This window comes from Chenopodium album, chromosome 5 (genome assembly GCF_948465745.1).
Source record: "Chenopodium album chromosome 5, dcCheAlbu1.1, whole genome shotgun sequence".
Taxonomy (NCBI): Eukaryota; Viridiplantae; Streptophyta; class Magnoliopsida; order Caryophyllales; family Amaranthaceae; genus Chenopodium; species Chenopodium album.
The window spans coordinates 55,471,858-55,484,008 of record NC_137838.1 but is presented as its reverse complement, the minus strand read 5'-3'; the positions used below and the strand labels follow the sequence as shown (position 1 = coordinate 55,484,008).

General features: G+C 35.3%; 1 long non-coding RNA gene across 1 annotated transcript; it reads right to left on the bottom strand.

Annotated features, from left to right (window-relative positions):
* Positions 1-1,950: 1,950 nt before the first annotated feature.
* LOC145630758 (uncharacterized) lies at positions 1,951-5,308 on the bottom strand. Its single transcript, XR_014112235.1, has 5 exons — positions 5,006-5,308; positions 4,874-4,928; positions 2,694-3,164; positions 2,524-2,619; positions 1,951-2,222 (listed from the first exon to the last, which is right to left on the bottom strand). It is a non-coding gene; the product is annotated as an uncharacterized LOC145630758 (long non-coding RNA).
* Positions 5,309-12,151: the final 6,843 nt, after the last annotated feature.

The window sequence follows — 12,151 nt, the reverse complement described above, 5'->3', positions numbered from 1 at the left end:
TATGTTGGTTGAATATTAATGCACAAATAAAACTATTATTGGCGATCACTTGTATTAAAATCATATTAGCCTAAAATCAAATTATTAATTATCTTATTAAGCGTGATTTCAAATACAAATTCCCTTTAAACATGCATAAAAGGCGTGATCAAGCAATAACAATAAATATATATAAATATCAAGCAACATAATATTAATCATAATAATCATCATAATAATCATAATAAGGCATAATAAAGCTTAATAATAATAGCAAGATCCTAGGCATGATACTAACAAGATTAATAACAAATCCTAGCATGTCACTAAGCAATAAAGATTAAAGCTTTAAACCTAACATGGTACTAACATGATATTAGAAAGAGTAAAAGACACCCTAAACATGATACTAGAAAGCAATAAATAACATCCTAACATGATACTAGGAATTAAACAAATTTAAGCATGATTTCTACATTGTGAATAAAATAGGGAGTAAGCTAGTCTACTTACTTTGAAGCCTCGTACCTCTTTCTTGCACGTCTAGGGCGAAGGCAACTTCGAACTTGGCTAGATGATTCTAAATATTGTGTATGCGGAATTGTGTTTAATAAAAGGCTGGTTTAGAAAGAGAGAGAAAGAAAGCATAATTGCTCAAGAGAGAGAATAGAGATAATCAAGTAATTCTTGATGAGAGTTGATGAATAAAAACGGAGGTCGAGGACCCTATTTATAAGGAAAATAGTCCGGAAATTGACAGAATTTGATAAGGAATAAAACTACACGTTGTCGCCAGAAATTCATTCTGTCGCCAGGCGACAGACTTGTCGTTTGGCGACAGCCTGGCTTGCACGCGCTTTCCACACGGAATCCGATCTTTAACCAAATTTGATCTACGGAATCCGTACCGAAGATAAAACATGTATTTAAAAATAATAATATAATAATAAAATAATAATATTTTATTCCAAATAAAAATCCATCTTAAAAACAATTATTAATCCTAATAATATTATAATTTAAAAGAACTTTCTAGAAACTTCTAGAAAGTTATAATTAATCCTAATTATTTTAGAAATAATAATTGACATTGGGCCCTCCTCTAGATCATTGGGCCGTATGTAAATAATGAACCGGGCCCAGTTTAGTATTTTGGCCATAACTTCCTCAATACTCATCGGAATTGGGCTTATAATATATCGTTGGAAAGGTCTTTTCGAGCCCCATCCAATTACACTATTATTGGACCCTTATCATGGACCAAACTAAACTGGATTGGCTATTTTAAATAAAATAGAGTTGTTTTCAAAAACAGAGAGAAGAGAATTTTTAATAAAAACTAAACCGCAACACTTGACTTTTCACACTTTCACCTCATTCGACTATGGTTCGACGTGAAAGGCATTCATCACTGGGTTTGGTTTTGGGGAGACACAAATGGGTGTCTACAGCTACTAACATGGCAATATCAAAGAGTGTAGGAACTGAAATAGTTACAAGATTTGAACTTTTAGTGGAGGGACATAACCAACTTAATAAGAAGTTTTTAGAAAATCCGTGTTTTTAGGACGCTTTTATAGCTTTTTTCGATGCCAAAAAGCGTCGAAAATTTCTTTCTCGACGCTTGAAAAAAGCGTCGAAAAATAGTGAATCGAGAAAATTCGGTGTCATTAAAAAGCGTCGCAAATCTCAACGCTTTTTTGTGTCCAAATTTTTATACGGAGCGTCGAAATTTGCAATAGTTGGCGCACTTTCTCAACTTTAGCGACGCTTTTTTGTGTCTACAATCTTTAATCTGGCGACGCTTTTTAGTGTCCAGAGCTTTAAATATTTGATTTTTTTTATATTTTTGGTGATGCTTTTTTTGTCTATATTTTCTAAGGTTGGAATGCTTTCTCTTGTCTATATTTTAAAAAATATCTAGAATATATTTACCAAAAAAAATATATTTCACACTGAATATTAGGCTAATTTTTTTTATTGCATATAAATATATTATAGTATATGTACAATATCTCATAGTAATGAGTGTTATTACAACAAATATAATTCCAACATATATGTACTTCATTTGTAACTAGTTGTAGACTTGTAGTGGAACAAATTTTGAGACATCGATAGTAAATCTTTACATAGCTAAAAAATATCCTTCTTCTGTTCTTGTAATCTTGCACAGTTAGATGTCAGCTCTTTTATATTGCTTCTCAGTATTCATACCTGGATGTCCACATAATCTGTTTACCCTGCACAACAGTTCAGCATTTTCATCAAGACATCACCAAAATAATCTAAATACAATAATAGACCAAAATTAGTAACACCAGGGCGCCATAGAGAGTACATTCTCCAAAAACCATTTTCCACCTAATCAAACCAAAATCACAGTCTAAATTTTAAAACCAATTACAGAGTAGAAAAATTTCTAAAAGTATCACGACATCCATATACTCAGAAGACACGCTAAGACATCATTTGCAAAAATAAAACAATCAAACCAGCAATAAGCATGAAATAAGGATAATATGCACCAAAACATGGACTTACAAACCAAATCCTGGACCAAGCATCGGATTGGCTCTTGACATCAGGCAGCTGGGAGCATTTGCTACCCTTTTCACTCTCAATATTCTTTTGGCCTTCCTAAGAATACCAAAATGCTACGAATCAACTCAGATAAGTAATAATTAATAACAAGAGCAACAATAGATACGTACCTGCAACACCAAACCTTTTGCCTAGTCACCTGCCATGAGGTTGCCAGTGTGGCTTCTATGTCAGTAAGACAAGAGAGTAGGGAGATCAGGTAGGTTGTAGGCACCAAATTAGCATAAAAGCAGCCCAAGTTATCAAAAGTCAGCACATATGAATAATTAAGACTAAACCAAAGATGAATTAAATTTAATTAGAACTAATTAAAAAATTAACAATGCAAAAAATCAATCAAACCACCAATTAAATACATTCAAAAGGAACTAATGTTTTAGCGTTTTTTATAGTAGTGCACCCTCTAATGTTTCTAGATCCTTAGGCAGTAACTAATGTTTTAGCGTGGCATAGGGAGACAGAAAAACACCAGCAGCAACATTAAAAGATCAACAGCAGCAGCAGCATCGTGAAGCAGCAAGGGAAGCGACAGCAACCTGGTTTAGCATCCTGCAGCATCAACGGGCTAACTGAAAGACTTCCTTTAAAAAAGAAAATTAAGGGTCGAATAATTTAGTAATAAGGAAAATAGGAGATTATAAGTTACTTGATCCTATATAAATACAAGGACGAATATACATAGTAACCACATTATATTTACTAGACCAAGAGGGTGCCAACTCAAACATAACAGAGGATAGAGTAAAAAATCCACAAAATTATTTCCCTAAATTTAGTAACTTCTAAGGGCAAAAGTATTGCCATTAAGTCCTCTAAAAGGAATAAAACAAATAACTCTTATGCTTTAAGTCTAAAGATGACAAGCTTGCAACAAGAATTAACAAAGTTTAAGATAAACCTGCAAAAAGAAGACAGAAAACCACACATCTAATTAGAAAACGGTAATTAAAATATGATATCACTAGTTTCCGAGCAAACATGGGGGGGGGGGGGGGGCACACGTAGCACTTAAACCCCTCTTACATGGAAAATCAATTCAAAGCATATTCTAAGAGTAATAATATTTGTCTAATTTTCTTACTTAAACATGTCGTGCATACAAAAAATAGATTAGTAGACATCCACTGAACTCTTTTGTCAAGTTATTACTACTCTAATTACCTATTAAGTTCAATAAGCTTCGTAGAAAAAGAAAAACCATTACATTTATTTTAAAAAAAATAGAGAAATAGCTCTATATATCAATGAGCATATTAACTTTAAAACATCAGAAATATACAATAAAAAATTCTGCCAAATTAATCTGTCTCACGGAAACAAATCAAAGTATATATGCTCTACCCCCACTAAAAGGAATAACCGAATAAGCCTAGCTATCAAATAGGCACTAGTAGCAATACAAGCATAACCAGTTGAAGTTACGACGTTTCTCACACTAGATCACCAACCATTTGGAACAGAGCCACACTAAATCTACCCTTTATTATATCAATCCATACTAAATCACCAAACATATGAAATAGAGCCACATTGAATCATGATATAAGAAGCCTAACATTCTAGAGTCCTACATTACAAATCCAAAAGTCCCTTCTTATAATGTCAATTACAAGTCTTATAACATTTTCAATAAAATTTGGGTGATCACATCAGAACTAATATTGATTCAATTGATAAGCACAATTTAATCAAATTTATAAACCTTCTACAATGAACTTTTATTAATTGTGCTATTTTCTTATCCCAAATAACTAGTACCACCAAGATCAAATAAGCTAACTAATAATATAACTTTTCTCATAATTTTTCTCTATACAACTAATTTATCAAATTACAAGCTAAGCTTCATTAATTTCTAGCAATGTAAGCTCGTGGATACAAAATCATATAATTCTAGTCATAATATTAAATATAAGAAAATCAATAAACAAATAAAAATTGAAGAAAAGATGACACCTGGACAAAATTCTGCTTCAGACAGTACTAAGCTCATCAAAATTGTTCTTTAGACAGCACTAAGCTCATCAAAATTGTGCTTCAAATAACACTAAGCTCATCAAAATTATGGATTAACTGTAGAATAACAGCAGGCTAATTTTTCAAAAATGAAATAAATTAGTAGCGTAAAAAGAACATAATAATATATAAAGAAACCTTTTATATATCTCTATTGTTCATGAATCAACTCATAAATGACCTCAATTTTGTTACAATATTAATATAAATTAAAAAACAAGTTCACAAAACTGTAAAAAAAAAAAAAATTGAATACAAAACAGAAATGATGTACCTCGATATCATCGGCACTGAGGGGGACGAAACTGATTTCAATTGTAGATGAAGATCTGGATTTGAAATTGATATACCTTTATGTTAAATTTTTTCAGAGAGATACGAAGATCTGAATATTAAATTGATTTACCTTATTCCAAATTGAATCGGAGAGAGATGAAGATCTAAACTTGATGAAACTGATGTACTCGATTCGAAATTGATTCAAGGGAAGTCGAACATCTAAAATTGAAACTGATATAGAGTACCTCATTCGAAATTGATTCGCAGGAACAAAGTTTTGAGTTTAGAATCCATGGTTCCATGAGTAGATTTGTAATTGTATTCTAGTTTCTAGATGAAGGAGAGAAGAATAGTTAGGGTTTTATGTTCAGCCGTTTATTTTTCCTCTAAATTCTGCATTTGTGGGTTTTTTTATTCACGTGTGAGCACGTGTTAGTTTATCTAGACGCTTTTAAGAGACAAAAAATTTTTTCGACCCCGTAAAGCGTCTACAAAACACGCAGAGAGTATATATTCGTTGACGATCCTTGCCTAGCGTCGAGAAACCACTCGTTTTGTAGTAGTGAATGTTCTTACCACTTTAGGTAGTGGGATTACTGAAGTAAATCAAAGGGATAACTTCCCTATAGGATACTGATGCACGTGTTGTCGAAGTGCACACAAAATTAAACCTTATCCACCTTAACAAATAGCTAGGGTAAGTAAGAGTTGATCCCACGAGGAAAGTAAGTCTAAAGTAACAAGTCACCAAATCCGGCCAAGTTCCACAATATTAACACAATTTTGGGGCGGGGGAAGGAGGGTTTGATATGAGAAATCTAATCAATAATAACTAAAGGAATGATAAATAAAAGTAATTTAAACAAAAGAATAAACAATTAATGGAGAAAACATTCAGTAGATAATTAGATTCCAATCATGAAACTTCGTAAAATCATCGACACATTAATTAACCCTCTAGGAACAGGTTGACTTATGGAACAAGTTCCTTTGTTTTCCCTTATTAATGGTAAGATCCGATACGACTTTCAGTAACCCTAACCAACAAATAACCCCTATAATACGAGCAAGGAATTTAACGTGTTGACAACATTAGGATCTAGGAAAACATCAAGTCTAGACAACCATGACATTATCGGGACACGGTTTCACTTAGATCAAGAATTACTTTACAATTTAATAGAGTGGAATGTCCTCCGATCCTCTACAATTGGTTGATACTTCATTAACATTTACAAGAAATTACGGACTTAGTAGTATTAATTAGAAATAGAAATCAGATCCAAACAAATAGTTGCGCACCTACTTGTAAGAAATCATCATTCATAGAAATAAGTAGTAATTCAAGACTATTCCTAAAACATTAACAAATAATCACTATAGCCAAACTAACTTATCTTAAGTACTAATTATTACATGGCCTCATCTAACTATTACTGAGCATAAAGAGTTACTCACTCATGTTACAGAGAAAAGAAGAAAGGTTTTTGGAGTAAGATCTTAGGCATGATATTAAACGGATTAATAACAAATCCTAACAAGTTACTAATAACAAAATCAAAGCGTTAACCTAAACATGGTACTAGCAATCAAAATCAACATCCTAAACATGATACTAGAATTCAAAATAACATCCTAAGCATGATACTAGAAATCAAAATAACATCCTAAGCACGATTTCTACTCCAAAATCAAAAGAATAATTAAGTAATTAGATTACTTACTTTGATGCCTCGAACTTCTTGCTATTAAAACAATACATACGTTAGTAAATTTCAAGAAAGTTAAAATAATTAAGAATTGAAATATAGATTTAGGACCAAACCCTTAAAATAATTAACCTTTCACGTCGGGGTCGAAGGCCACGTCGAGTATGACTTGGAGTATTCGAATCTTGCGAAGGAGGTATTGTGGCTGATTTAGGACGGAGAGTATCAAGGATGTGTTTAAGCTAAGGCTAAGAACATAGGTGTTTAAGAATAATGATTGATGATGAGAATTATGATGGCTATTGAAGGTAATTGTTCATGATCTAAAACGGAGGAAAACGATCCCTATCTCTACACAATCCAAGTCCCAATTGCAACTTTATTGATTTTTTTTGTTTTTTATTTTCATTTTGTATTAACTTAACTCCACCGTTTTGCTACTTATTTTTATTTTACGCTAGTAGAAAAAAGCACTTGGGAAGCGGTAGAAACCCTTTAATGGCAAGCAATTTTGAACCGCTTGGGCTTGGGGAGCTTCTCATTGCCCCTATAAATAAGGAGCGGTTCGAACCACTTCCCATTTAATTTGAAGGTAATGGGAAGCGATTTTGGCTCCGAACCGCTTCCTTTTATGCCTACAGAAATTAAATTACTTTTTTTTTATAAAAAAAATTTCACTTTAATTGAAATACAAACAATTAACAAATGTATAAACAATTTAACATTATTTTTATTAATCAATTGTTGTAATATTTCATTTTCATCAACAAAAAATAAATTAAATTAACAAAACATTCTACTTGTATTTTAAATTGTTACTGTCGCTACTCTTGTGCAACCACCATACCCTAGCCACGCCGCCCCCAGCCACCAGCCCTTATCCACGCGCGCACCGCTAGCCCTAAGCCACGCGCACCAACAAACACCAACCCTCAGCCATGCACACCACCCGCCTTGAGTAACCAACCCCCTTTTACGCATCACCAGGCCACCACCGAAAAAATCACCTCACCCATCATGATCCCCACCAAAACGCCTACCCAAACCAGATCCGCCTGAAACAAACCAATACAACCACACATTACCATAATTTTTTTTTGGGAAATTTTCAATGGTAGCCTCCTGTTTTTGCTTATTTCCAATGGTAGCCAATTTTTTTTTCGATTATCTTTGGTAACCCTAAACTTTCATTATTTTACAACCGTGACCTTAATGATGATTTTTCCGTTAAATCTAACTTACTACTCAACTAAGGTTAAACTATTCAAAAAAAAAAAAGGAAAAAAATGTTAACTATTTTAATTTTAAAAATTAAATTATTAAGAAAATAAAATACCCATCCCCAACCAGCCTTGACCTCCATTAACAAGCATCCCAGGAACCACCTACCGACTAGAATCCCGCCGGCCACCGTCGACCAACATCCCCAATCCCTCCGTCCACCTTCGAAACAACCCCTCATGCCGGCAATCCAAATCAGACCCCACAATGTTTCCCCTAACCCCGACCCTTTCTTTCTCTCCAAACCCCGACCCCGACCCCAGCCCAGACCCCAATGGCGTGGCTAGGCACTCTGCCTGGCTACGCCGTTAGGCATTGCTGCGGCTAGGCAGGGTGCTCAGTCAATCTACTACGACGCTCAAACTAGCAGCAAGTCGGCAAATTTAAGGGCGGGGCAGGGGGCTGCTGCTGCCGTGGTTGGGCATTAAGCCATCAATTGGTCGCGGTTGTGATTGGGCTATGGCCTGGCTACGGCGGGCGTCGGCGGCTGCCTGTTGTGGTATTTTTAGGGATAGATAGAAGATAGGGGTAGTGGTTGGCTTGTTGTCGTGGGGGTTTTGGGGTTGGGTGGTGGCAGGCTGGAAGGAAGCCATGAAAGAAGGGAAGCTAAGGAAAGAGAATGGTTAAATAGAGACAAAAAAAGTTGACCATGGTTAAAGTTAACGGTTAGTTAACGGTTTTAGGCTTAATAAGGTTACGGATGTAAGTTTTTAACAGTAGAGGGCTACCAAAGATAATCGAAAAAAAAAATTGGCTCCCATTGGAAATAAGCAAAAACAGGAGGCTACCATTGAGAATTTCCCTTTTTTAAAAAAAAAAATCTCAAAAAAACAAAATAAAATAAAGAAAAATAGGGAATGATGAGTGACATTTATGTCACTCTTAGGGAGTAGTTTTAGAGTTATTTCCGTGATTATTTTCCTTTTATTCTCTTGTTTTCTCTTTAATAAAGTTTCTAGTTTATTTTGGTAATTTTGGAGCGTTTTAGTTTATTTTCTTTATTTTAGTTTATTTTCGTATTTTATTTTATTTTATTTTATTTGCTTGCGTAGTTTTAATTATTTCTTTTAGTTTTAGTTTTGTGTCGTCTTTTATTTTAGTTTACTTTATTTATTTTCATTTTATTTTATTCTTTGTCCCAATCCTCTCCTCAATCTTGCTCGTGTTTGTAAGTGTGTTCGAGGTTCAAGGCATATGCTACAATATCCAAATGGAGTGAGTTCCGGGTTTAACCTGCTACTTGCTGCTGCCCCTAATCCTACACCCCACGTTTCACCTTATCCTCCACCACACCAAAACACCACACTCCCCTGTTCCCACGCATCACACTCCCTGCTCTTCCCCTGCTACCAGCCCACACTTATCTAACAACCAATAAACCACCAAAACACCTTCATCCACCTCGCACAACCCCACAACAACCACCAGCACCCACAAACCGCATCTAGTAGCCCTGACCCACCTTCAACTACCACCGCAATTAACTTGCCTCAACCATCACTAGCAGCAGCCACGCAATTTCCGGCAACAGCACGCCGTAGCCCTGCCGCAGCAACAATCCTCATCACCGCACTCCTTCTTTCCTGCAATTCCCGGCCACCGCAACCACCAATCAAAGCCACCGCACACAGCAGCAGCCCCAAATCAGAGCAGCCCGCAACCCATAGCTCCAATTCATCTCCATTCTCGATACCCTTCCGAGCGGGCACTCACTCCACTGAAGCGGCCGCTCCATTTCGTTCAATTTCTCCAATTCGAGGCAGAAGGTATGAGCAGCCGCTCCAATGGGTATGAGCGGCCGCTCCATCTTTATCGAGCTTAATTGTACGGATTAATGAATTTGTGCGGCTGCGATTTATTTGATTAATCAAACGGTCGTGTTTTAATGATGCTTGATGATGATAATGTTGATGATTGAAACTGACGGTGATGATTGATGATGGTGGATGGCGGTTGTGATGGATGATTTGTAGAGCAGCAGCACGAAGAGGGAGAAGGGGGTCTGATTGATTTTTGGGATTTTTGGGGTTTTATTTTCCCTGTTTTTTATTTTCTTTTAATTCTATTTTTATTTCTTTTTCAATTTATTTTCTTTTCTTTATTTTATTTTCTTTTCTTTTGGTTTTCTCTTTTCTTTTTCTTTTATGTAGCTTTGTATAAATACCCATTTTTGGGGATAATTAAGATCCATCTATTATTCTATTTACTCTCTAATTAGTTTTTAGGAGAGCTTCTCTCTCTTAGGTTTAGCTTAGGATTAGGGTAGTTTAGAGAGAGAAAGTGAGGGTTTCACCATTGTTGAACTTGGATTTTGAAGAAAAAATTGATCATCTTTTCTATAGATTTTCATCTTCAATCAATGAGAATCTCTAACTCTCTCTCCTCTATTTTTATTGCTTTTTTTTATTATTGTTTTAGTTGTTGTTATTACTTGTTAATCATGTTGATTCTTGGTTATTTGTTGATTAATCTTGTTATTGTCATGATTAGTGAGTAATTTCCCCATTAAGGGAATGGTTGTGGTGTAGTTGGATCTTGAGCATGTTCTAGGGTTTAGAGTTGATTTACTTGTGATTAAAGTCTTTATATGCTTGATATTCTTTAATCTTCTTGCAAGTGCACATTGTTTGTTGATTAAAGGTGAATCTTTGCTAACAAGGAACGGAAGTTGACTTAGCTAGGGTTCATTATTATCGATTGTTATTTAATAGTACCTCCCAATATATGGTTCTAGTGTGGAAACATAGAGGCTATGTTAGGAGAAGCCGATTAACCCCGGAAGGCGGTTAGATTGGGCCTTACTTCGATATTCGAGCATGTTTAGTTCAAAATTAATTCAACTTCTATGCCTTTGTTATGCTTGAGTGATTGCTACTCCTAGACCATTTCCCTTAATGTTTTATCTCTAGTTTTAGTTTGTTTAGACCTTTAGTTTACTTCCCTTTATCCCGGACTAGCTTAGTTGTTGATAGCATTTGGTAGTGTTTAATCGTTCCCTGTGGTTCGACCCCTCTTCTTGCCATATACTCGTATTAGGTTAGTTGAGTGTTATAAATTGTATTTGATCTAGGTATAGTTGTCTAACGACGCGATTATTTCCTTTGTCAAATTGGCACCGTTGCCGGGGAACGGCTTCCATTACCATTGTGTTATCTTATTGAGACTAGTCCATTGTGTATAGTTATCTTTCTATTTGTTGGTTTTTATTTGTGTTTCTTTATTTGAAAAAATGGCATATATTTCTATTCCTCAATTTGATAATGAACCGTTTTGGGTATATTTCAATAGAATTGAGGATTTTCTAGGTGGTGGTAAAGGTTTTACCAAGGGTGATTATTGTGAAATCATTAATTTGGGATTAAATGAGTATTTTAGAGGAGTAGTTGACAATATGTTAAATGGTGGATTTCAAACTATGTCTTCGGATGAAGTTTGGGATTTTTATTCATGGTTAGCTAGGGATAATTATGATTGGGAGAGGGCCAATCATGAGACTTATGTACGGGATTCTCATGCTTTTAATATTGATGAAAATTGTCATGATTTGTCTAATATGAATTCCCATGATGTGCTTAATGCTCCCCATAGTGACCATGTAATGCATGATTTCAACTCCCCTCCCTCTATAGCTCAATGTAATGAGGTACATTCTAATGATGATGAAGTGCATGTTCTTTCTGATATTGCATCCGATTTTTGCATGAATTCTAAAGGTGTGCCCCATAGTTCCCTAGATGATTCCAATGAGCAAGCTTTTGACTCGTCTATCCATGATGATTTGGACTCAATTGAGATTATGGCACAAATGTTTCTTGAGTTTCAAACGGTAGCCCATAACCTTATGAGTGAGTTCATTGATAAGGCTTCGTTAGAAAGAGATGAGTTTGAGAGAAATTTGCCCCCATTCACCCTTGATTTTGAGATGGTAGGCCTTGAGAAATTTAAGGGAGATGTTGTTCAAGATGGTGAAGAGGAGGTTGAGGTTGAATCATTTGGAGTTTTTGAGCTTGAGGGAGATGTAGATCGTGAGGGTTCTTCATTTGAGAGTTCCACGATTGATTTCCATGCCCTCATTAGTGATGTGAGACCTTGTGGTGAGGGAGTAGATACCCCTTTTCCCCCTTCTCATACACCTTTCTCCCAAAGGTTTAACAATATCCCCTGCTATCTTATGTTCCTCCCTTCTTTTCTCAAAGAACCGCTTAGGGATCCTTTTCCTATTCATGCTTCCGAAGCCCCCAACCCTTTCATTGTTGATGAGGAAAAGAGTTATAATTCCAACC